This window comes from Platichthys flesus, chromosome 8, assembly GCF_949316205.1.
Source record: "Platichthys flesus chromosome 8, fPlaFle2.1, whole genome shotgun sequence".
Taxonomy (NCBI): Eukaryota; Metazoa; Chordata; class Actinopteri; order Pleuronectiformes; family Pleuronectidae; genus Platichthys; species Platichthys flesus.
In genome coordinates this window covers 24,996,506-25,020,779 of record NC_084952.1, presented here as the reverse complement: position 1 = coordinate 25,020,779, position 24,274 = coordinate 24,996,506, and the positions used below count along the sequence as shown (strand labels likewise).

At 40.1% G+C, this 24,274-nt stretch overlaps 17 non-coding genes across 17 annotated transcripts; all 17 read right to left on the bottom strand.

Moving 5' to 3' along the window:
* Positions 1 to 357: 357 nt before the first annotated feature.
* On the bottom strand, positions 358 to 445 carry trnay-gua (transfer RNA tyrosine (anticodon GUA)). Its single transcript is given in 2 exon segments — positions 358 to 393; positions 409 to 445. It is a non-coding gene; the product is annotated as a tRNA-Tyr (tRNA).
* Positions 446 to 921: 476 nt separating this feature from the next.
* Positions 922 to 1,009, bottom strand: trnay-gua (transfer RNA tyrosine (anticodon GUA)). The gene is given in 2 exon segments: positions 922 to 957; positions 973 to 1,009. It is a non-coding gene; the product is annotated as a tRNA-Tyr (tRNA).
* Positions 1,010 to 1,498: 489 nt separating this feature from the next.
* Positions 1,499 to 1,586, bottom strand: trnay-gua (transfer RNA tyrosine (anticodon GUA)). Its single transcript is given in 2 exon segments — positions 1,499 to 1,534; positions 1,550 to 1,586. It is a non-coding gene; the product is annotated as a tRNA-Tyr (tRNA).
* A 199-nt stretch (positions 1,587 to 1,785) lies between these two features.
* trnay-gua (transfer RNA tyrosine (anticodon GUA)) lies at positions 1,786 to 1,873 on the bottom strand. Its single transcript is given in 2 exon segments — positions 1,786 to 1,821; positions 1,837 to 1,873. It is a non-coding gene; the product is annotated as a tRNA-Tyr (tRNA).
* Positions 1,874 to 2,350: 477 nt separating this feature from the next.
* On the bottom strand, positions 2,351 to 2,438 carry trnay-gua (transfer RNA tyrosine (anticodon GUA)). Its single transcript is given in 2 exon segments — positions 2,351 to 2,386; positions 2,402 to 2,438. It is a non-coding gene; the product is annotated as a tRNA-Tyr (tRNA).
* A 474-nt stretch (positions 2,439 to 2,912) lies between these two features.
* On the bottom strand, positions 2,913 to 3,000 carry trnay-gua (transfer RNA tyrosine (anticodon GUA)). Its single transcript is given in 2 exon segments — positions 2,913 to 2,948; positions 2,964 to 3,000. It is a non-coding gene; the product is annotated as a tRNA-Tyr (tRNA).
* Positions 3,001 to 3,476: 476 nt separating this feature from the next.
* trnay-gua (transfer RNA tyrosine (anticodon GUA)) lies at positions 3,477 to 3,564 on the bottom strand. Its single transcript is given in 2 exon segments — positions 3,477 to 3,512; positions 3,528 to 3,564. It is a non-coding gene; the product is annotated as a tRNA-Tyr (tRNA).
* A 476-nt stretch (positions 3,565 to 4,040) lies between these two features.
* On the bottom strand, positions 4,041 to 4,128 carry trnay-gua (transfer RNA tyrosine (anticodon GUA)). Its single transcript is given in 2 exon segments — positions 4,041 to 4,076; positions 4,092 to 4,128. It is a non-coding gene; the product is annotated as a tRNA-Tyr (tRNA).
* A 1,318-nt stretch (positions 4,129 to 5,446) lies between these two features.
* On the bottom strand, positions 5,447 to 5,534 carry trnay-gua (transfer RNA tyrosine (anticodon GUA)). The gene is given in 2 exon segments: positions 5,447 to 5,482; positions 5,498 to 5,534. It is a non-coding gene; the product is annotated as a tRNA-Tyr (tRNA).
* Positions 5,535 to 6,253: 719 nt separating this feature from the next.
* On the bottom strand, positions 6,254 to 6,341 carry trnay-gua (transfer RNA tyrosine (anticodon GUA)). The gene is given in 2 exon segments: positions 6,254 to 6,289; positions 6,305 to 6,341. It is a non-coding gene; the product is annotated as a tRNA-Tyr (tRNA).
* A 476-nt stretch (positions 6,342 to 6,817) lies between these two features.
* Positions 6,818 to 6,905, bottom strand: trnay-gua (transfer RNA tyrosine (anticodon GUA)). The gene is given in 2 exon segments: positions 6,818 to 6,853; positions 6,869 to 6,905. It is a non-coding gene; the product is annotated as a tRNA-Tyr (tRNA).
* A 1,029-nt stretch (positions 6,906 to 7,934) lies between these two features.
* trnay-gua (transfer RNA tyrosine (anticodon GUA)) lies at positions 7,935 to 8,022 on the bottom strand. Its single transcript is given in 2 exon segments — positions 7,935 to 7,970; positions 7,986 to 8,022. It is a non-coding gene; the product is annotated as a tRNA-Tyr (tRNA).
* Positions 8,023 to 8,499: 477 nt separating this feature from the next.
* trnay-gua (transfer RNA tyrosine (anticodon GUA)) lies at positions 8,500 to 8,587 on the bottom strand. The gene is given in 2 exon segments: positions 8,500 to 8,535; positions 8,551 to 8,587. It is a non-coding gene; the product is annotated as a tRNA-Tyr (tRNA).
* A 477-nt stretch (positions 8,588 to 9,064) lies between these two features.
* On the bottom strand, positions 9,065 to 9,152 carry trnay-gua (transfer RNA tyrosine (anticodon GUA)). The gene is given in 2 exon segments: positions 9,065 to 9,100; positions 9,116 to 9,152. It is a non-coding gene; the product is annotated as a tRNA-Tyr (tRNA).
* Positions 9,153 to 9,885: 733 nt separating this feature from the next.
* On the bottom strand, positions 9,886 to 9,973 carry trnay-gua (transfer RNA tyrosine (anticodon GUA)). Its single transcript is given in 2 exon segments — positions 9,886 to 9,921; positions 9,937 to 9,973. It is a non-coding gene; the product is annotated as a tRNA-Tyr (tRNA).
* A 477-nt stretch (positions 9,974 to 10,450) lies between these two features.
* Positions 10,451 to 10,538, bottom strand: trnay-gua (transfer RNA tyrosine (anticodon GUA)). Its single transcript is given in 2 exon segments — positions 10,451 to 10,486; positions 10,502 to 10,538. It is a non-coding gene; the product is annotated as a tRNA-Tyr (tRNA).
* Positions 10,539 to 10,994: 456 nt separating this feature from the next.
* On the bottom strand, positions 10,995 to 11,082 carry trnay-aua (transfer RNA tyrosine (anticodon AUA)). Its single transcript is given in 2 exon segments — positions 10,995 to 11,030; positions 11,046 to 11,082. It is a non-coding gene; the product is annotated as a tRNA-Tyr (tRNA).
* Positions 11,083 to 24,274: the final 13,192 nt, after the last annotated feature.

Sequence of the window (24,274 nt, the reverse complement as noted above, 5' to 3'; positions counted from 1 at the left end):
CTTTTTTGCGTTGAGGTCTCCTGATAAGAGGTGTGAACTGTTGATGATCGGTTGCAGATTTCCAGCAGTAAAAGACTACTCCTTCAAGCTGGAGTTGAACCAGCGACCTAATGATATCAACATATGTAACTTACAGTAACCTACATGTTTAAGAGTGTAGCATTCATCTGGAAAATGTCCATATCCTGGTTAGAAAATGTTGAGCTTTCTTCAGAGTCCCTATGCCAAAAATGCAGGACATTGACTGCCCCGCCTACTTTTTTGTTGTTGAGGTCTCCTGACTAGAGGTTTGATCTGCTGATGATCGGATTCCAGTCATTAAGTCTCTGTTGTAAATTTCCACCTGTAAAAGACTCCTCCTTCGAGCCGGAGTTGAACCAGCGCCCTAAGGATATCAACATATCTAACCTACAGTCCTCCGCTCTACCAACTGAGCTATCGAAGAGTCCGAATATGTTTAACAGTGAAGAACTTTTATGGAAAATGTCCATATCCTGTTCAGAAATTGTTGAGCTTTCTTGTCAGCAGTATGCCAAACATTTAAGACATTGACTGCCCCGCCTACTTTTTTGCGTTGAGGTCTCCTGATAAGAGGTGTGAACTGTTGATGATCGGTTGCAGATTTCCAGCAGTAAAACACTACTCCTTCAAGCTGGAGTTGAACCAGCGACCTAATGATATCAACATATGTAACTTACAGTAACCTACATGTTTAAAAGTGTAGCATTCATCTGGAAAATGTCCATATCCTGGTTAGAAAATGTTGAGCTTTCTTCAGAGTCCCTATGCCAAAAATGCAGGACATTGACTGCCCCGCCTACTTTTTTGTTGTTGAGGTCTCCTGACTAGAAGTTTGATCTGCTGATGATCGGATTCCAGTCATTAAGTCTCTGTTGTAAATTTCCACCTGTAAAAGACTCCTCCTTCGAGCCGGAGTTGAACCAGCGCCCTAAGGATATCAACATATCTAACCTACAGTCCTCCGCTCTACCAACTGAGCTATCGAAGGGTCAGAATATGTTTAACAGTGAAGAACTTTTATGGAAAATGTCCATATCCTGTTCAGAAATTGTTGAGCTTTCTTGTCAGCAGTATGCCAAACATTTAAGACATTGACTGCCCCGCCTACTTTTTTGCGTTGAGGTCTCCTGACAAGAGGTGTGAACTGTTGATGATCGGTTGCAGATTTCCAGCAGTAAAAGACTACTCCTTCAAGCTGGAGTTGAACCAGCGACCTAAGGATATCAACACACTCTACCAACTGAGCTATCGAAGGGTCCGATCATGTTTAACAGTGTAGAATATTTCTGGAAAATCTCCATATCCTGTTCAGAAAATGTTAAGCTTTCTTCAAACACCCTATGCCAAACATTCAGGACGTTGACTGCCCCGCCTACTTTTTTGTCTTTGAGGTCTCCTGACAAGAGGTGTGAACTGTTGATGATCGTTTGCAGATTTCCATCAGTAAACGACTACTCCTTCAAGCTGAAAAGACTCCTCTTTCGAGCCGGAGTTGAACCAGCGACCAAAGGATATCAATATATGTTATCTACAGTCCTCCGCTCTACCAACTGAGCTATCGAAGGGTCCGAATATGTTTAACATTGTAGAATTTTTCTTGAAAATGTCCATATCCTGTTCAGAAATTGTTGAGCCGTCTCATCAGCAGTATGCCAAACATTTAAGACATTGACTGCCCGGCCTACTTTTTTGTCGTTGAGGTGTCCTGACAAGAGTTGTGAACTGTTGATGATCGGTTGCAGATTTCCAGCAGTAAAAGACTGCTCTTTCGAGCCGGAGTTGAACCAGCGACCTAAGGATATCGACATATCTAACCTACAGTCCTCCCCTCTACCAACTGAGCTATCGAAGGGTCCAATCATGTCTAACAGTGTAGAATTTTTATGGAAAATGTCCATATCCTGTTCAGAAAATTTTAAGCTTTCTTCAAAATCCCTATGCCAAACATTCAGGACGTTGACTGCCCCGCCTACTTTTTTGTCGTTGAGGTCTCCTGACAAGAGGTGTGAACTGTTGATGATCGGTTGCAGATTTCCAGCAGTAAAAGACTACTCCTTCAAGCTGGAGTTGAACCAGCGACCTAAGGATATCAACATATGTAACCTACAGTAACCTACATGTTTAAAAGTGTAGCATTCATCTGGAAAATGTCCATATCCAGTTCAGAAATTGTTGAGCTTTCTTATCAGCAGTATGCCAAGCATTTAGGACATTGACTGCCTAGCTTACTTTTTTGTTGTTGAGGTCTCTTGAGTAGATGTTTGATCTTTTGATAAACGGATTCCAGTCATTAAGTCTCTGTTGTAAATTTCCACCTGTAAAAGACTCCTCCTTCGAGCCGGAGTTGAACCAGCGCCCTAAGGATATCAACATATCTAACCTACAGTCCTCCGCTCTACCAACTGAGCTATCAAAGTCCGAATATGTTTAACAGTGAAGAACTTTTATGGAAAATGTCCATATCCTGTTCAGAAATTGTTGAGCTTTCTTGTCAGCAGTATGCCAAACATTTAAGACATTGACTGCCCCGCCTACTTTTTTGCGTTGAGGTCTCCTGATAAGAGGTGTGAACTGTTGATGATCGGTTGCAGATTTCCAGCAGTAAAAGACTACTCCTTCAAGCTGGAGTTGAACCAGCGACCTAATGATATCAACATATGTAACTTACAGTAACCTACATGTTTAAAAGTGTAGCATTCATCTGGAAAATGTCCATATCCTGGTTAGAAAATGTTGAGCTTTCTTCAGAGTCCCTATGCCAAAAATGCAGGACATTGACTGCCCCGCCTACTTTTTTGTTGTTGAGGTCTCCTGACTAGAGGTTTGATCTGCTGATGATCGGATTCCAGTCATTAAGTCTCTGTTGTAAATTTCCACCTGTAAAAGACTCCTCCTTCGAGCCGGAGTTGAACCAGCGCCCTAAGGATATCAACATATCTAACCTACAGTCCTCCGCTCTACCAACTGAGCTATCGAAGAGTCCGAATATGTTTAACAGTGAAGAACTTTTATGGAAAATGTCCATATCCTGTTCAGAAATTGTTGAGCTTTCTTGTCAGCAGTATGCCAAACATTTAAGACATTGACTGCCCCGCCTACTTTTTTGCGTTGAGGTCTCCTGATAAGAGGTGTGAACTGTTGATGATCGGTTGCAGATTTCCAGCAGTAAAAGACTACTCCTTCAAGCTGGAGTTGAACCAGCGACCTAATGATATCAACATATGTAACTTACAGTAACCTACATGTTTAAAAGTGTAGCATTCATCTGGAAAATGTCCATATCCTGGTTAGAAAATGTTGAGCTTTCTTCAGAGTCCCTATGCCAAAAATGCAGGACATTGACTGCCCCGCCTACTTTTTTGTTGTTGAGGTCTCCTGACTAGAGGTTTGATCTGCTGATGATCGGATTCCAGTCATTAAGTCTCTGTTGTAAATTTCCACCTGTAAAAGACTCCTCCTTCGAGCCGGAGTTGAACCAGCGCCCTAAGGATATCAACATATCTAACCTACAGTCCTCCGCTCTACCAACTGAGCTATCGAAGAGTCCGAATATGTTTAACAGTGAAGAACTTTTATGGAAAATGTCCATATCCTGTTCAGAAATTGTTGAGCTTTCTTGTCAGCAGTATGCCAAACATTTAAGACATTGACTGCCCCGCCTACTTTTTTGCGTTGAGGTCTCCTGATAAGAGGTGTGAACTGTTGATGATCGGTTGCAGATTTCCAGCAGTAAAAGACTACTCCTTCAAGCTGGAGTTGAACCAGCGACCTAATGATATCAACATATGTAACTTACAGTAACCTACATGTTTAAAAGTGTAGCATTCATCTGGAAAATGTCCATATCCTGGTTAGAAAATGTTACGCTTTCTTCAGAGTCCCTATGCCAAAAATGCAGGACATTGACTGCCCCGCCTACTTTTTTGTTGTTGAGGTCTCCTGACTAGAAGTTTGATCTGCTGATGATCGGATTCCAGTCATTAAGTCTCTGTTGTAAATTTCCACCTGTAAAAGACTCCTCCTTCGAGCCGGAGTTGAACCAGCACCCTAAGGATATCAACATATCTAACCTACAGTCCTCCGCTCTACCAACTGAGCTATCGAAGGGTCAGAATATGTTTAACAGTGAAGAACTTTTATGGAAAATGTCCATATCCTGTTCAGAAATTGTTGAGCTTTCTTGTCAGCAGTATGCCAAACATTTAAGACATTGACTGCCCCGCCTACTTTTTTGCGTTGAGGTCTCCTGACAAGAGGTGTGAACTGTTGATGATCGGTTGCAGATTTCCAGCATTAAAAGACTACTCCTTCAAGCTGGAGTTGAACCAGCGACCTAATGATATCAACATATGTAACTTACAGTAACCTACATGTTTAAAAGTGTAGCATTCATCTGGAAAATGTCCATATCCTGGTTAGAAAATGTTGAGCTTTCTTCAGAGTCCCTATGCCAAACATGCAGGACATTGACTGCCCCGCCTACTTTTTTGTTGTTGAGGTCTCCTGACTAGAGGTTTGATCTGCTGATGATCGGATTCCAGTCATTAAGTCTCTGTTGTAAATTTCCACCTGTAAAAGACTCCTCCTTCGAGCCGGAGTTGAACCAGCGACCAAAGGATATCAACATATGTAACCTACAGTAACCTACATGTATAAAAGTGTAGCATTCATCTGGAAAATGTCCATATCCAGTTCAGAAAATGTTGAGCTTTCTTATCAGCAGAATGCCAAGCATTCAGGACATTGACTGCCTAGCTTACTTTTTTGTTGTTGAGGTCTCTTGAGTAGATGTTTGATCTGCTGATGATCGGATTCCAGTCATTAAGTCTCTGTTGTAAATTTCCACCTGTAAAAGACACCTCCTTCGAGCCGGAGTTGAACCAACGACCTAAGGACATCGACATATCTAACCTACAGTCCTCCCCTCTACCAACTGAGCTATCGAAGGGTCCAATCATGTTTAACAGTGTAGAATTTTTATGGAAAATGTCCATATCCTGTTCAGAAAATTTTAAGCTTTCTTCAAAATCCCTATGCCAAACATTCAGGACGTTTACTGCCCCGTCTACTTTTTTGCGTTGAGGTCTACTGACAAGAGGTGTGAACTGTTGATGATCGGTTGCAGATTTCCAGCAGTAAAAGAATGCTCCTTCAAGCTGGAGTTGAACCAGCGACCTAATGGTATCAACATATGTAACCTACAGTAACCTACATGTTTAAAAGTGTAGCATTCATCTGGAAAATGTCCATATCCTGGTTAGAAAATGTTGAGCTTTCTTCAGAGTCCCTATGCCAAAAATTCAGGACATTGACTGCCCCGCCTACTTTTTTGTTGTTGAGGTCTCCTGACTAGAGGTTTGATCTGCTGATGATCGGATTCCAGTGATTAAGTCTCTGTTGTAAATTTCCACCTGTAAAAGACTCCTCCTTCGAGCCGGAGTTGAACCAGCGCCCTAAGGATATCAACATATCTAACCTACAGTCCTCCGCTCTACCAACTGAGCTATCGAAGGGTCCGAATATGTTTAACAGTGAAGAACTTATATGGACATTTTCCATAAAAGTTTTTTTCTTCAAAATCCCTCTTGCTTTCTGTTGTCAGGAGACCTGTTGAGGTCTCCTGACAAGAGGTGTGAACTGTTGATGATCGGTTAGAGCTTCCACCTGTAAAAGACTCCTCCCGCTAGCCGGAGTTGAACCAGCGACCAAAGGATATCAACATATGTAACCTACAGTAACCTACATGTATAAAAGTGTAGCATTCATCTGGAAAATGTCCATATCCAGTTCAGAAATTGTTGAGCTTTCTTATCAGCAGTATGCCAAGCATTTAGGACATTGACTGCCTAGCTTACTTTTTTGTTGTTGAGGTCTCTTGAGTAGATGTTTGATCTGCTGATGATCGGATTCCAGTCATTAAGTCTCTGTTGTAAATTTCCACCTGTAAAAGACTCCTCCTTCGAGCCGGAGTTGAACCAGCGACCAAAGGATATCAACATATGTAACCTACAGTAACCTACATGTATAAAAGTGTAGCATTCATCTGGAAAATGTCCATATCCAGTTCAGAAAATGTTGAGCTTTCTTATCAGCAGAATGCCAAGCATTTAGGACATTGACTGCCTAGCTTACTTTTTTGTTGTTGAGGTCTTTTGAGTAGATGTTTGATCTGCTGATGATCGGATTCCAGTCATTAAGTCTCTGTTGTAAATTTCCACCTGTAAAAGACACCTCCTTCGAGCTGGAGTTGAACCAACGACCTAAGGATATCGACATATCTAACCTACAGTCCTCCCCTCTACCAACTGAGCTATCGAAGGGTCCAATCATGTTTAACAGTGTAGAATTTTTATGGAAAATGTCCATATCCTGTTCAGAAAATTTTAAGCTTTCTTCAAAATCCCTATGCCAAACATTCAGGACGTTGACTGCCCCGCCTACTTTTTTGCGTTGAGGTCTACTGACAAGAGGTGTGAAATGTTGATGATCGGTTGCAGATTTCCAGCAGTAAAAGACTACTCCTTCAAGCTGGAGTTGAACCAGCGACCTAATGGTATCAACATATGTAACCTACAGTAACCTACATGTTTAAAAGTGTAGCATTCATCTGGAAAATGTCCATATCCTGGTTAGAAAATGTTGAGCTTTCTTCAGAGTCCCTATGCCAAAAATTCAAGACATTAAATGCCCCGCCGACTTTTTTGTTGTGAGGTCTCCTGACTAGAGGTTTGATCTGCTGATGATCGGATTCCAGTCATTAAGTCTCTGTTGTAAATTTCCACCTGTAAAAGACTCCTCCTTCGAGCCCGAGTTGAACCAGCGCCCTAAGGATATCAACATATCTAACCTACAGTCCTCCGCTCTACCAACTGAGCTATCGAAGGGTCCGAATATGTTTAACAGTGAAGAACTTTTATGGAAAATGTCCATATCCTGTTCAGAAATTGTTGAGCTTTCTTGTCAGCAGTATGCCAAACATTTAAGACATTGACTGCCCCGCCTACTTTTTTGCGTTGAGGTCTCCTGACAAGAGGTGTGAACTGTTGATGATCGGTTGCAGATTTCCAGCAGTAAAAGACTACTCCTTCAAGCTGGAGTTGAACCAGCGACCTAATGATATCAACATATGTAACTTACAGTAACCTACATGTTTAAAAGTGTAGCATTCATCTGGAAAATGTCCATATCCTGGTTAGAAAATGTTGAGCTTTCTTATCAGCAGTATGCCAAAAATGCAGGACATTGACTGCCCCGCCTACTTTTTTGTGGTTGAGGTCTCCTGACTAGAGGTTTGATCTGCTGATGATCGGATTCCAGTCATTAAGTCTCTGTTGTAAATTTCCACCTGTAAAAGACTCCTCCTTCGAGCCGGAGTTGAACCAGCGACCAAAGGATATCAACATATGTAACCTACAGTAACCTACATGTATAAAAGTGTAGCATTCATCTGGAAAATGTCCATATCCAGTTCAGAAATTGTTGAGCTTTCTTATCAGCAGTATGCCAAGCATTTAGGACATTGACTGCCTAGCTTACTTTTTTGTTGTTGAGGTCTCTTGAGTAGATGTTTGATCTGCTGATGATCGGATTCCAGTCATTAAGTCTCTGTTGTAAATTTCCACCTGTAAAAGACTCCTCCCGCTAGCCGGAGTTGAACCAGCGACCGAAGGATATCAACATATGTAACCTACAGTAACCTACATTTATAAAAGTGTAGCATTCATCTGGAAAATGTCCATATCCAGTTCAGAAAATGTTGAGCTTTCTTATCAGCAGAATACCAAGCATTTAGGACATTGACTGCCTAGCTTACTTTTTTGTTGTTGAGGTCTCTTGAGTAGATGTTTGATCTGCTGATGATCGGATTCCAGTCATTAAGTCTCTGTTGTAAATTTCCACCTGTAAAAGACACCTCCTTCGAGCCGGAGTTGAACCAACGACCTAAGGATATTGACATATCTAACCTACAGTCCTCCCCTCTACCAACTGAGCTATCGAAGGGTCCAATCATGTTTAACAGTGTAGAATTTTTATGGAAAATGTCCATATCCTGTTCAGAAAATTTTAAGCTTTCTTCAAAATCCCTATGCCAAACATTCAGGACGTTGACTGCCCCGCCTACTTTTTTGCGTTGAGGTCTACTGACAAGAGGTGTGAACTGTTGATGATCGGTTGCAGATTTCCAGCAGTAAAAGACTACTCCTTCAAGCTGGAGTTGAACCAGCGACCTAATGGTATCAACATATGTAACCTACAGTAACCTACATGTTTAAAAGTGTAGCATTCATCTGGAAAATGTCCATATCCTGGTTAGAAAATGTTGAGCTTTCTTCAGAGTCCCTATGCCAAAAATTCAGGACATTGACTGCCCCGCCTACTTTTTTGTTGTTGAGGTCTCCTGACTAGAGGTTTGATCTGCTGATGATCGGATTCCAGTCATTAAGTCTCTGTTGTAAATTTCCACCTGTAAAAGACTCCTCCTTCGAGCCGGAGTTGAACCAGCACCCTAAGGATATCAACATATCTATCCTACAGTCCTCCGCTCTACCAACTGAGCTATCGAAGGGTCCGAATATGTTTAACAGTGAAGAACTTTTATGGAAAATGTCCATATCCTGTTCAGAAATTGTTGAGCTTTCTTGTCAGCAGTATGCCAAACATTTAAGACATTGACTGCCCCGCCTACTTTTTTGTCTTTGAGGTCTCCTGACAAGAGGTGTGAACTGTTGATGATCGGTTGCAGATTTCCAGCAGTAAAAGACTACTCCTTCAAGCTGGAGTTGAACCAGCGACCTAAGGATATCAACATATGTAACCTACAGTAACCTACATGTTTAAAAGTGTAGCATTCATCTGGAAAATGTCCATATCCTGGTTAGAAAATGTTGAGCTTTCTTCAGAGTCCCTATGCCAAAAATTCAGGACATTGACTGCCCCGCCTACTTTTTTGTTGTTGAGGTCTCCTGACTAGAGGTTTGATCTGCTGATGATCGGATTCCAGTCATTAAGTCTCTGTTGTAAATTTCCACCTGTAAAAGACTCCCCCTTCGAGCCGGAGTTGAACCAGCGACCAAAGGATATCAAAATATCTAACCTACAGTCCTCCGTTCTACCAACTGAGCTATCGAAAGGTACGATCATGTTTAACAGTGTAGAATTTTTATGGAAAATGTCCATATCCTGTTCAGAAAATTTTAAGCTTTCTTCAAAATCCCTCTTGCTTTCTGTTGTCAGGAGACCTGTTGAGGTCTCCTGACAAGAGGTGTGAACTGTTGATGATCGGTTGGAGCTTCCACCTGTAAAAGACTCCTCCCGCTAGCCGGAGTTGAACCAGCGACCAAAGGATATCAACATATGTAACCTACAGTAACCTACATGTATAAAAGTGTAGCATTCATCTGGAAAATGTCCATATCCAGTTCAGAAATTGTTGAGCTTTCTTATCAGCAGTATGCCAAGCATTTAGGACATTGACTGCCTAGCTTACTTTTTTGTTGTTGAGGTCTCTTGAGTAGATGTTTGATCTGCTGATGATCGGATTCCAGTCATTAAGTCTCTGTTGTAAATTTCCACCTGTAAAAGACTCCTCCTTCGAGCCGGAGTTGAACCAGCGACCAAAGGATATCAAAATATGTAACCTACAGTAACCTACATTTATAAAAGTGTAGCATTCATCTGGAAAATGTCCATATCCAGTTCAGAAAATGTTGAGCTTTCTTATCAGCAGAATGCCAAGCATTTAGGACATTGACTGCCTAGCTTACTTTTTTGTTGTTATGGTCTCTTGAGTAGATGTTTGATCTGCTGATGATTGGATTCCAGTCATTAAGTCTCTGTTGTAAATTTCCACCTGTAAAAGACACCTCCTTCGAGCCGGAGTTGAACCAACGACCTAAGGATATCGACATATCTAACCTACAGTCCTCCCCTCTACCAACTGAGCTATCGAAGGGTCCAATCATGTTTAACAGTGTAGAATTTTTATGGAAAATGTCCATATCCTGTTCAGAAAATTTTAAGCTTTCTTCAAAATCCCTATGCCAAACATTCAGGACGTTGACTGCCCCGCCTACTTTTTTGCGTTGAGGTCTACTGACAAGAGGTGTGAACTGTTGATGATCGGTTGCAGATTTCCAGCAGTAAAAGACTACTCCTTCAAGCTGGAGTTGAACCAGCGACCTAATGGTATCAACATATGTAACCTACAGTAACCTACATGTTTAAAAGTGTAGCATTCATCTGGAAAATGTCCATATCCTGGTTAGAAAATGTTGAGCTTTCTTCAGAGTCCCTATGCCAAAAATTCAGGACATTGACTGCCCCGCCTACTTTTTTGTTGTTGAGGTCTCCTGACTAGAGGTTTGATCTGCTGATGATCGGATTCCAGTCATTAAGTCTCTGTTGTAAATTTCCACCTGTAAAAGACTCCTCCTTCGAGCCGGAGTTGAACCAGCGACCTAAGGATATCGACATATCTAACCTACAGTCCTCCATTCTACCAACTGAGCTATCGAAAGGTACGATCATGTTTAACAGTGTAGAATTTTTATGGAAAATGTCCATATCCTGTTCAGAAAATTTTAAGCTTTCTTCAAAATCCCTCTTGCTTTCTGTTGTCAGGAGACCTGTTGAGGTCTCCTGACAAGAGGTGTGAACTGTTGATGATCGGTTGGAGCTTCCACCTGTAAAAGACTCCTCCCGCTAGCCGGAGTTGAACCAGCGACCAAAGGATATCAACATATGTAACCTACAGTAACCTACATGTATAAAAGTGTAGCATTCATCTGGAAAATGTGCATATCCAGTTCAGAAATTGTTGAGCTTTCTTATCAGCAGTATGCCAAGCATTTAGGACATTGACTGCCTAGCTTACTTTTTTGTTGTTGAGGTCTCTTGAGTAGAGGTTTGATCTGCTGATGATCGGATTCCAGTCATTTAGTCTCTGTTGTAAATTTCCGCCTGTAAAAGACTCCTCCTTCGAGCCGGAGTTGAACCAGCGACCTAAGGATATCAACATATGTAACCTATAGTCCTCCGCTCTACCACCTGAGCTATCGAAGGTTCCAATCATGTTTAACAGTGAAGAAGTTTTATGGAAAATGTCCATATCCTGTTCAGAAGTTGTTGCGCCGTCTCATCAGCAGTATGCCAAACATTTAAGACATTGACTGCCCGGCCTACTTTTTTGTCGTTGAGGTGTCCTGACAAGAGGTGTGAACTGTTGATGATCGGTTGCAGATTTCCAGCATTTAAAGACTGCTCCTTCGATGTCACACCCTGTTAAAGCCCTATGAGATGAATTGTAAGTTGTGAATATGGGCTATACAAATAAAATTTGATTGATTGATTGACTGTAAGAAAAATCCTGATTAAAGCTGGCATCTGGGTTGCCAGAATAATTAATTAATAAATTACTTTCCAAGGATTAATTAATCTCAACAAGAGATGTGTTTTTACACTCAGCTATAGATATTTCAACACTGTAGGGAGTTCAAAATTAACACTAGCTAATATGTGTAGTGTCAATAATACTCTACACTAGTGTCATTATAATAAAATGTTACACTGACTGGAGTTGAAAATGCTACACTGACTACCAATGCATTCAGACCAATGGGTGTAAAATTTAACTACCAATAAACCCACCCACCCTTTACCACCACAACCACCAACCAAACCCATCACAAAAAATACACAAGGCAAACAAGGCAAACACAAGGCAAAAATAGTTTTATTAAATGGACACCACACCAGATTAACAATTAGCATGGATTCACATATAATTACAGTATGGAACAAGGTACACTTGGTCATCTGTGTCATATGAAAATTGCCTATCACAAGGTCTGTAATATACCAGGTCATTTACACAGATCACTGTGAAAACCTCATTTTTCTCCACAATACCAAATGCATTTAAATGATCATCAAACAAAATATTCGAGAATTTACAAATCAAAAGATAGGCATTGTTGTCTTTAACAATTATACTGTCAATCCTGTTGAACAAAGGCATCTCATTTTCCACTCCAGTAACCACATACATCCCAACCTGATACTCTGTGCCATAGTTTTTGACCCAGGAAGTGGTGGAAACTGATGACGCATCAAAAGCTTCATTCAGCACCTCTCCACCCTCTGTACTGCTGACCAAGACTTCGGAGATCGGACCAAACTGTAATCTTTGAAAATAAAAGTTCTCAAAAAGAATTGCTAACTGAGCCTGATGTTTCTTAACCAGAGTCTTAGCAATATTTTTTAAGTTTTTCACAGATTTCTTGAAGAAATTATGTTTTCCTTCAAATCGCATGCACCACATGTGTATGAGTGGTCCAATTCTTCTAATACAGCTTGGGTAGTGGATCATATGGTGATGTTTTGGAATGAGATTGTGCTCTGGGAAGATGGATTTAAAAAGTTTGTGATGTTCAAAAATTAAATTTTTCAAATAACAGGTCATACCATGAGTTACAGTTGGTGAAAACACAATGTTTACAATTTGAATTAAAATGAGTAACAATTGCCAACAGGTATCCTCTCTTTTAACTAAATCTCCAAATATCAGCGGGACATTGCGTAGGAGGCACCAAGACTCGATAGCATTAAGTCCAAGATCTTTGCTGTTGTCATCCAGCTTAAGCCCACCTGGCCTGTTCTTTCTCTGTGTGTATCCATAATTAAAGCCAACAATTCTTTCAGACAATGAACTCAGGGATATTGAATTCTTGATCAAATACTGAAACACAAGCTTTAACTCATATTGCACCACTCCTTCTAGCAGGTCATGCATTATGTCTACAGCGTAATTGTTTGATGAATGGAAAAACTGGAGGGAATTGAGTGGACAGTCTCGTTTGACACCAAATGTTGATTTCAAAGCAGGATTTTCCTGCATGACACGAACATGCTCAACATGAAGGTCTTTTGAACGTAGACTTAAACCTGGGTGATCTTCACTGAAAACTGACTGATATTCACTTTTATCAGTTAAACATAACCTACAGCAGTATGTCGCACTGAATGATTCAACAAAACCAAAAAGTGCATGTAGAGCTAAATTGTCTCCTGTAACCTGAATGACTGAACCCTTCACAGGTGTAGCTGAAAAGGGCAACTGTATTCCTTCAGTCTCCAAAATCTTAAGATCATCAATAAGTGGCTTCAGAATTGGCTCAAACCCATATTTCTTAAGATCCTCTGAGTGAAAGAGAGCGAAAAGATGAATATTCATTAACACAGAATTGAGCTTTGGTGATAAATTTCTCAAAACAAAATAAACACATCCAAGTTTGTGCACTCCCTTTTTTGAGCCCAATGGATTGGCAGTTTCAAAATCGTAGTAGAGCTGGATCTGAAGAGCGGGTTCTTGCTGAGAAAATAAACTATGATTTTTAAAGTAGGACCCATCACTTATAGCTCTGTAAAATCCCTCCTGGTGTGGTTTTACTTCTTGGAAACTGTTACAGAGTTCACTGTTACTAAACATAGATGACAGAGACCCCCGGATAGGTACATACATGAACTTATCATTGACCGGAACTTGTCTATATGTGCCTGTTATTCTATCTCTTCTTACATCAAAACGGACACCCAGAACATGCTCTACAGGTTCTACTATATTCCATTTCTTTTCAAAATGCCTCATCCTTTTATATTCTGTGTTAAGACATGAAAATGGGTTTTCTAGTTGATCAAAACAACCCTCAACTCTATCCAAAGTTTCTCTAGATGCATCAGAAGACAAACAATTAACAACAGCTTCCTTTGTGTGAGCATGGATGTCATTAACCAGTTCCTCCATTGAACCAACTAAACACTGCACAGTACTCTCTGGAACACCTGAGGCTTGAACCTGAGCAATAACAGAGCTGCACATGTCCAGTATATTCTTCTTTTCAACTGGAACATGTGTAGTGACCCTCACAGGAGGATCCACATTCACTGGTGAAGAAGGTCCAGCTACAGGCTCAAATTCAAAACTGCTGACGGGATCTGGATCAAGACAGTCTTTATGTGCTCGAGATAGGTGACGTTGGTAACCAGAATATGTACAAAAAACAAATGAACAACCAGGCTCTCCACAGTTCAAGCGCAGAGCAAAAGCATAATGTGCCTTGAAGAGCTCATCAAAGGCAGCAACTGGAGTCTGCATCCTGCAGGGAATGGCCTTCTGGTCCAGGATGACATAAAAATCCTGGATGCTGTTGCTTCTTTCTCCGACACCGAGAAGAAAGGGTGAGAAAGGGTGAGAGAGAGAGAGAGAGAGAGAGAGAGAATGTGTCATTTTAATTCATGTGTGAATTCAGGGATCAGGGATGGATCTATTAATGTACACAACATTCATTTATTTTTGTGTGATGAATAGATGGATGACTTTTTTAAAACAATTTAACTGCACCCCCCCCAATTACCCTGCCATATTGGCGCCTGAAAACCTTACATCAGCTTATATGAAAACGGCGTTTTCGGAGAAGGCGTCTAGCAGCCTCCGATGCGCTCATCTTGCCGGCCTTCTTGCCTTTAACTGTTGGAGGCAAGAGTTGAAGCAGCAGAAGGATGGCAGCCATCTCAGATTCCCACTCTTCAGAATGCCACACTGCAGAATTAGAATTGACACTATAAAATTTCTTTTATTTCCTTATAAGCATAACAGCATCAGTTATAGTAAAGTTTTCTTAAATTACACCATGGATTGAATATGGTTAGCAGTAAGGTGCAGTATGTGATTTGTAGTAAAGGGGCTAAAAACATGAAAGAACACAACAATGTCCTCTTTTGTTGTGTACACTAAAGGCATGTGCAATCTGTGTCCACTATTCAATTAACACTTACCACTATCATCAGACTCCTGTTGTGCAGCCAGAAGTAGCTCATCCACATGCGGACTCGTGGTTAGATTCTTGCAGCAATCTGCGATGACTCTTGGTTTGAAAAATGTTGGCCACTTGGAGAGGAATTTACCAGAAACCTCCTCACCAAAGATCATTGTGAAGTCTTGGTCGATCTAAAACAGAAAACGTTTGTGTGTGTGTGAATGAGAACACCATCGTTATGGCGCTATGGGTGTCAATTAATAAACAGTCAAGCAAAATAAGGCAATCGCAAAGTCGTCAGTAATTCATTTCATGTTTACCAAGCCAGGTGTATCCAAGAATCTGGGAAAGAGATCCAGGACAGTAGAGGCAGTATCCGGGTCTTGAACCACCTTTTGCCTGTGCTGGAATGTTGCCTTCATCTTATTTTTGACAAGGGTCGTATTACTTGAGTGTTTCATCACCGATATGGCTTCCCTGCATTCATCACCAGTCAGCTGCTTCTCATCTGAATGGATACTGCATGGAGTCTTGGGGCCCTCTTGGAAATTGGTCCTGGATTTTTTGCTGTCTTGAGCAGAGTTCCGCTGAACAGTTTTCAGCCTCCACGCTAGGTAGCCGGAACCACTCTGGTGATCATAGAAATGTTCCTGTTGATAAAGAAAAACAAATCGACTCACATCAACTTAGGAAAAACTCCAGGAAAACCATTTAACAGGGAAAAATTGGAGAAACCTTAGGGTGAGCAACAGAGGAGGGATCCCTCACCCAGGACTGGCAGGCTTGCAATAGATGTTATATACAGACAAAAACAGTTAACAACACATAATGTATGGGGATGCATTACTGTTTATACTCACATAGCCATTCTGGGAATCCGGGTCCTTCAATTTAGGGAACAGTGTTGTAATCCCAAGTGCATAGAGGATACGCACATTCACCGGAGGGACCCTCCTGAAAAGAGATAGATCATTCCTCCAAAAACTGCAAATTTAATTTATATGCACTTGGGTTATCATTGTTAACTAAAACTAAAACTAGCAGTGAAAAAATTATTTAGTAACCAGAACATTTAAATAAATAATATTTAAAAAAAATCCAAAAATGAGAACTAAATAAAAACCACAATAATACAAAAACTAAAACTAAAGTGAATGTCAGATAACATCAGCTTAGTTGTAGTTAGAGATGCTAAAGTTGCCGGAAGAAAAGGCTTCAACTCAATATGGTAAAACTTAGAGTACGACCCACAGCTAGAGTGAATGGAAACGTGATGAGGACTGATGGGAACATTATGGGATGCAACTAAAAGGGAAAAAGTTAATCTTTAGAGGTCTCACAGAGGCTTTCTCCTAAAACCTGAAAAACTAAGACTGAGTCCAAATAAAAACTAGTCAATTTCCTCAAAATAAAAACAATATAAACTAAACTGCTTCATCATTTGTTGAGCAAACTAAAACTGAACTGAAACATAAAAGCAAATTGAATAGCTAATTAAAAACAACAACTAATGAAAAATTTAAAACTAAAATAACCTTGATGTGCACATGGGTGTGGGTGAAGACATAATCAGCAGCGACTTTTGGAGGTAAAAAAAAAACACAACCTGTTATTGCAAGTGCATTCACTTACCCATGGCTCTCCACCATATCTGCCACAAGAATGTTTACCATCTTTCTTCTTGTAACATCACTGATGGTGCTTGTTTTCTCATACTCTTTGACTATTTCTTTTCCACCAGGCTTTGAATACAGAGCGACTCTAACATTCTGAAACGACAAATGCATAACATTCACACTGCAGGTACAGTAGGTATTTCAGCCTGTGCCCCGGGCTGATGTAACAGTTGGTTAGGGGGTGCATGATAAATTAATTAGCTAATATAACCGAGCTCTGGGTCTTCAGTCCGACACCTACTGAAGCTGCAGTACTAATATACTTATTGTGAAATTTGAATGTACGGTTTGATATCGGTCTAATTGACATCAGGGTCAATATCAGGTGGTTAACTTACATTTCTTGCAACGTTGCTATCCAGGGGTCCTTCAACCAGCTGACTTTTCCGAGCTTTGGTAGATTCCAGTATCAGCGTGGAGTCAGAACCTGATGATGATGACCCTTGGGATGCACGTGATGGTGATGGTGACCAGTCTGATAAAGATGAGCCCTCTGAGAACTCCACCTCAGCATTGCTACCTAAGAAAACACACAGCCTTGCATTTTAAATGACGCAATTGACCACGAGAGGAAACAAGTTACAGCTCAATTTACATTTTGTAGAAAACAGACTCAAATTCTTAAAAATTAAAAAATATAAGCCTGCAAACCCTTACCATCACATTCTTCGGCCCTGAAAGACACCCCAGATGACTTCAAGAGTTCATCAAATATGTCAGAACCCACTTCCACGTTAGAGGAATCCTTCAGGCTCAAGGAAGCAGAACCTGGCTAATTTAATTTTGCCAGCACTAAAACAGAAGATACTTTAGATAAGCAAGATTTGGGTGGGACAAACATGCATTAATGAACAGAGCTGATGAACTAATAATGCACCGGAGTGAGTAGGAAAGCTAATTTTCATATGTAGTCTCTATGAAAAACATTGGAAAAGCCTAAATGCACAAATAAACTTGACAGTCAAATTAGCCTAGTTACCTGCTTGCAAAAACTGGGAGTAATTGTACTCGTCCTCCACCTGTGGTACCCTGACCCATTTGCTGACTCCGTTACACTCTTAGTTTTGATATATATATCAAAACTAAAATATATCAGTAATATATTGCTATGACCTACCTTCTAACATCATAACTGTCTGTCTGTGGAATGCATATCTGTGTGTTAACAGAAAAATACATAATACTAAACTAAATCAGTATTATTTAGTTTAGCTCACAATAAATACTCAGACTAGGCTAAAAGGTTAAAATGCGGCTAAAGTGAGAACAGCCTATTTGAGTTAAATTGTTGTTTTCAATAAATTGCCTGCTCACAACTTTTGGTCCCTTTTCCCATTTCTTCTTTTTGCATTTTGAAGCTCTACTTAGAACCTTCCTAAGATCCAACAGTGCAAAATGCAAATTCATGCAATTTTTTAACTGGTCTTAAGATTTTGATCAGGAGTGTACATGGGATCAGGTGGGTTTTATTCATGATCGCACTTCATAATATCAGACGCTTCAGTAAATCTACTGCTGCTTTCTCCCTTGATGTCAAAGGAATTTGATAGATTTAATGGAGATTTTTGTTCAAGGAACTTGAGATTTTAGTACGCGTCAGGGATCACCAATCAGCCCCCTGTTGTTCTGCCTGGTGATCAGCCCTGGCAGCTGCAGTTAGGCACAAATATAATTTCCCCAGGGTGACATGCAATGGCCATATCCACAAACATATCCATTGGCTTCAAAGTTTGCATGAGTATTGTTAATGGCCAGAAGAAGTGAAATACAGTTTTGTGCCATTCACACACAAAAAACATTGATTAACATAAACCGAATAAACAGGCGACAGTTGCTCTGTAGTTTACGGTCACCGCAAGATTATTTTGATAGTCTGATCATTTTTATTTCACTATATCATAATGACACAAATGGGAGTGGTTGGTGCAGATCAGATAAAGGAATCTTGAATCTTAACTATAGAGATCTTAGTCATGGCAGCAACATTCATACAATAAATTTCTGTTCATTTGTACTAAAAGTTAGCGCATAATGCTTGTTTTGTTTCGGCAATGATTATCTTAAACCGCATTCCAGAGCTTTTATTTTTAAAAGTTGTGAATTTAGGTCTGAAGATTGTGTCGCTTAGTAATAGCTAATATTTAATATAAGAAAACAGAACAGTAGTTCAGTATAACAGCCAAACTAATGGATATGGACAAAAGTAAAGCAACTTCAGGTCCATTTATAATAACTTTGAATATAAAATCTATGCTGCAGATAAAGCAGGTAGGATGAAAAAAAAGTTTTTTAACTTCACTCTGCACTATTGTTAAATCTCTGCACACAACTTCCAGTACATAAACAATATAAAGCGACAGAGCATTAATGAACATATGGGTGGCGGGCTCATTAATGACAAGTAATAATAAAGCTCAGGAACATTACAGCAGGCCAAACCTCTAGTGTCATAAATGGAGAACGCCGTCAAAGTTTCTGACCATCAAACCAGTGTAAAAACTTAACATTCTTTGTATTGATTGCTCTGCATCTCCTATTGTACATCTGCAGCACTGCAGCACACAGGATCCCACATTAGTATCGATGGAGGGGGACATTTCTCACCGCCCAGTCTTGAGAGCTGTCACCCTGCCCTTTCCAAGAGGGAATTAGATTAAGGAGAGATATTCACAAGGCTCTTCTCAATATCGAAACTCTGTGCAGACGATGCACTGACAATACATTTTCAAATGCACTCTTCCCAGAGACACAGTTAGAGGGTCACTTGGTGCTGTAATGAATACCAAAGACAGTTATTGGTCATCAATTCCTATAAAGAAGCCGGTGGCTGTAAATTGATTGAGGCCTAAATGAGGATCAAATTCACTTTTATGACAACTTGCCATCCGAGTTTTATTGTTTTAAAGTGGAATGAATATCAAGGAAGCTCAGCTTTTAAAAGATTTGATTTCATCCTGTCTCTGTTTGTGAGGATTTGCTTGGGGGAAGGGTTCTCGGTGAGAGATCATTGATTGCATTAATCACTTTTGGAAAGTGAATTGTCCTGAAGTTGCAAAGGACTGGGAGGACAAAGATGTGGGAGTAAGCAAAAGAAGAATGAGGAGAAGTGCTGAAAACAGAGAGCACTTGGTAGACTTTGGAGAGTTCTTGACCTTCCCTCAGGGGTCAAGTTTCCTGCATTAGCTCTGGTCAGAATGTGGTAATGAGCAGTCACACATTAGAAGGGTTGTTGAGAAACTAGGCCACATAAGAGGGGTGGGTTGGAGAGTGGAGACAGCAGAGAGGATGTTGAAAGACCATCCTCCCTGTCTCTGGCCCAAGGTCAGTCACACTACATAGACATAAAACCTCCAGTTTGAATTTTGGAAAATATTAAAAGCAAAAGCAGGGGAATCAGATGGAATGGACAATTAAAGACCCTTATTGTTCACCTTCTCTATGTCTCTTTTTCGCTGCAAGCAAAAGGCCACTTTGTTGTATAAAATATGAGATGGGTGTATGGAATGGTGGGATTTTTTCCCCCTTCTCAAGCTGTTATGCCAGCGATTTTGAATTCATGACATGGAACCGTATAATAGGTTGCAGGGGACATCCAAAGTGAAAGAGAGCAAAAGAAAAGAGAAAGAGAAAGACAGGAAGGAAAAGTAAACTCATTTGCAAAGGGGACTACCTTTGTAATTCAATTTCAAGCTAAAGCTCTGTTCATCATGCACTTTCATTTGCAACCCTCTTAAATTTGCATACATTTATTTTGCATGAGCAGGCACAAAGGAGGACATTTTTTTAGATGTGAGCTATCAGAAGCTGTTGAGTCATACGTTTACTCACATACCATCTGCCATGATAGTTTCAAACGATTGAGCTAATTTCCTTAGGACAACATGTACTCATCATAAGCCGTTCCTGTATTGTCCAGTAGCATCAGGTTCAGGGAGGGTGAGACAGTTATCCTGAGAGCAAGCTCAAACAGCGCAGACATCAAACCACACTCTCCTATAGATCTTTATGCCAATATATAGTCATGTGTTGCCATGACACTCTCCCCAACACTGTGCTGTGTAATTTCTGCCTCGATCTAATTTCTCTCTCGTTCCAATATGCCTTTATAAAAATCGAATAAACTCCAATTGATTTCTTTAGTGGCAGGATATAGGTAACATGTACTGAAAAAAGGAAAAGAACAAGGAAGAATATTGCAGGTTAGTTGATGACAGAAGATCCATGAAAAACATATATGCACAGAGTTGCAGGCACTGCTCGTAACATGAACAATAAAAGAAAAAAAAAACAGGAAAAGGGTAAAACAGGATTTGGTAAAAAGGGGGAATCCATTGTATTGCTATCTTTTTTTTAAGGGGAGTTTTAATATGTGTAACTATCATATTGGCTAAGCACCCCAATGTTCATCAGGTTTTATGGTATGTAAAATATCATATTTGAATAATGTAATTGAAGCCTTTTTTTAAACTTTGACAATTACATTGTTATAGATCAGTGGTTCCCAAACTTTTTACAGTCTCGTACCCCTTCAGACATTCAATCTCCAGCTCCGTACCACCCCCCCCCCCCCCCCCCCAGACGCACGTATACAGAATATAACACTTGAAACTTTGAAATTTACAGGGATTTCAGGACTCGGATGGAAGTTTAGATCAAACTGAGTTTATCTATCGATTGTCAATTATCAATCAGTTGTTAATCATGATTGTCAGTTCCTAATGGATTGTCGGGAGAATTAACGATCGATTTTTGATTAATCGTTAATATTTTATATTAAAATGCACTATTTATAGGCTCTGTTAAAATGCAGTGAAAATATAGATCTTATTACAAGGTGAACAACTCTTGTGGCAGTTAAACTGGAACCGCTCACTGGTTACACTTGAAAATATGCGCTGCTGTTCTTTTAAGCCCCGATGAGAGTGCAGCTAGCCGCTGTGAGCTAGCTGGATTTTACGGTTCTCGACCTCTCAGTCCGGTGGTTGTCACCCCTCACCCAGAGCCGGCTCTGTCTGGGTCCGAAGGGGCTAGCTTTTGGAGCTAGACCTCCTACTTGAAGAGAGCAGTGAGTGAACTCCTCAGGCGCTCATGGAGACGTATAGCTTTGCAGTGTTGGCAGTGAACGCAACAGAATTACGTCTATGACAAAATGTCATCTAGGAAATTCTTAAGGATCAATTAATCGATTGTCGATTAATTATGCCCATCCCTCTTTTTTACTAACAGTCACTAACCTACCTGTAACTTTTACTGGCAGTGTAATTATTTAGCTGAATATGGGTATACATGAGTATTTTTGGCAATGCGACTTGGCTATTTAGACTATTTAATAATGCATGATTATTTATAGCTCAGTTTGAAAATGTAATGGTCTTTTTCACTTTGAAACGCAAATAAAATGTTCTCCCCATGTACCCCCTGAACCACTTTGCGTACCCCTGGGGGTACATGTACCCCAGTTTGGGAACCGAGGTTATAGATAAACAAGCTTTTTTCAATTGCTGTTATTTATTAATTTAATATTTAGCCTTCATTTGATATTTATAATTATCTAAAACATGTCATAACAGTGATGGTGGACTAGTGATGTTCACCAGATGGGACAAAAGCAGAAGACAAATTTCCCTACTCTTCATGTCGTTTGATTGTACATGTGTTTAGGATCAATACATGCATCTTATAGATAAGGTAATGTGTCATACACAGGATTGAAGAGGTTAGAGGTTTCATTTACCACTACTGAATGAATACTAGAAACACAGATTTATATAAGGGTAGAGATGAAGAACTTTAACTAGTTCAGTGACAACTGATAAACATTGTATATCATTTTGCATATGGCCAGTACAAATCTAGTGGATCCAATACATACATCCAACCAAACTAACAATGTGTTTCAGCATGTGCCTCAGTTTCTTCTGACTTCCCTTCGATACTTATGGTTTCAACTGCAAGCTCATAAAATTAGTCCTAAATTGGCTGATCATTGTACTTTTGACACATTTTACACTTAAAATGTCACCACATGTGTCTAACCATTAGGCCTGTTGAAATGACCATAGTCATGACCAAAATGCATCCTAAAAAATCAATTACTTTTACCTTTTACCAATTACCTTGCTCTGGAACCTGATGTTGGCAGTTAAAGACACTCAATGGGCCTGCTGTTCTAATCCCATAGCCAATAGTGATAGGTTTGCATTGCAGACAGGTATTTTTCCAGTCTCATTCAGAACCAAGTACTTGACTGTCAGATCTTTGGTGTGTGTTTTTCTGGATTATCCACTTTGGGTCTTTACCATTTATCGAAAGCACTCATTTGTCTCGACAGAACAACCAGATGCCTGAAAAAAAAACGTATCTGTGATGTGTATTCAAACAATGAAGGAAACTTTTTCCTGAATGGTTTAAAAATCTGGAAAAGTGCTTTGTACATTGGGTCTATAACTTGTGATGGTGTTAATCTTCTTCAATGCCAGAGATCACACTATGAGATCAAACATTTGTTCTAGTGTTAGGTATTGTAGGCCTAGCAGCATCATCTGTTTAACTATGGGGTACGACAGGGGTCAGTTTTAGGCCCATTACTTTTTTACCACTTATGTAACCATTAATTGCTGATAATGTCGCCACTTGGGTCCTGTTCAGACTTGTGTTAACATGAATCAGTGGTGATCCAGTCACAGGTGGACAGCTCAAGGTTTGTCAGTTCATTTATTAGAACGTGATTGTGTCTGTCGACCACTTGTGAGTAGATCTCAAATAAACACTAACAAATAAACACTAACATAATTTTTGCTCACAACAACCAAGTTGAGTTCAGTGTCTCTCTCTCTCTCTCTCTCTCTCTGTTTTCGTCAGAAAGAGAGAGAATTTGAATTTTGAAAAAAAAACATTATAAGGTATTATTTTTTACAATACAAACTGAAACGACTAATAAATAATTTTAAATTAGGCATGTATTTAAAAATAAATACATCAATAATAGAATCACACAAGTTCTCGAGTTGTCACAGCATATAAAACATCTTGAAAACACCACAGATCATTAAAAGAGTACAGGTCACCTACTGCTTTATAAAAACTAAAAACAACCATCATGTTGACACAGAAGGGGTTTAAAACCTGTCTTTTGTGTTTTGGTTGGCAAGTGTATTTAAAACCGTAAACAAAAACCTGCTTGTTAAAACCCTCTTTAAACAACTTTTAAAAACAGAAACAAATCAGAGAGACGGTGAGACAAACAGTGAAAGAGAGTCTCCTTTACACCACAAAATGGGCATTTGTCTTCCACTGTGTTCTTGATTATTGATAAAAAAGCATTCATCGCCATGATGCTGTGAAGCAACCTCCACTCTCAAGAGGTCTCCGTGTCTCTTACTCACTGGAGGTTTGTAAAGCGACCTCCACTGAGGTCCGGTTTCTTCGGCTCCACAAAAATAGCTCCGTCAAGGAGTGTCGGTCCGTCCAGTCAGTTTTTTAATGTTAAATGTTTTTACCATGAGTCTGTATATAGTTTTCCAGGCAGCTCCCTTCAGGGAGACCGGGCGAGCCGGCTGCACCAGAGATCAAGAACAGTCTATTAAATCCAATGCCAGGAAAGTTGCGGGGAAATGGTCATCAAAGAGGCGGTGGTCTCCAGGAGAGGCGGTGGTCTAGTGGCAAAATCTTGGACTATGTGCAGAGAAGGTCTTTGGTTCGTCTCTGGTTCGACTCCACGGAGAGACAACAAAAGACGAACCTGGATTGATCTGTCCAAAAATC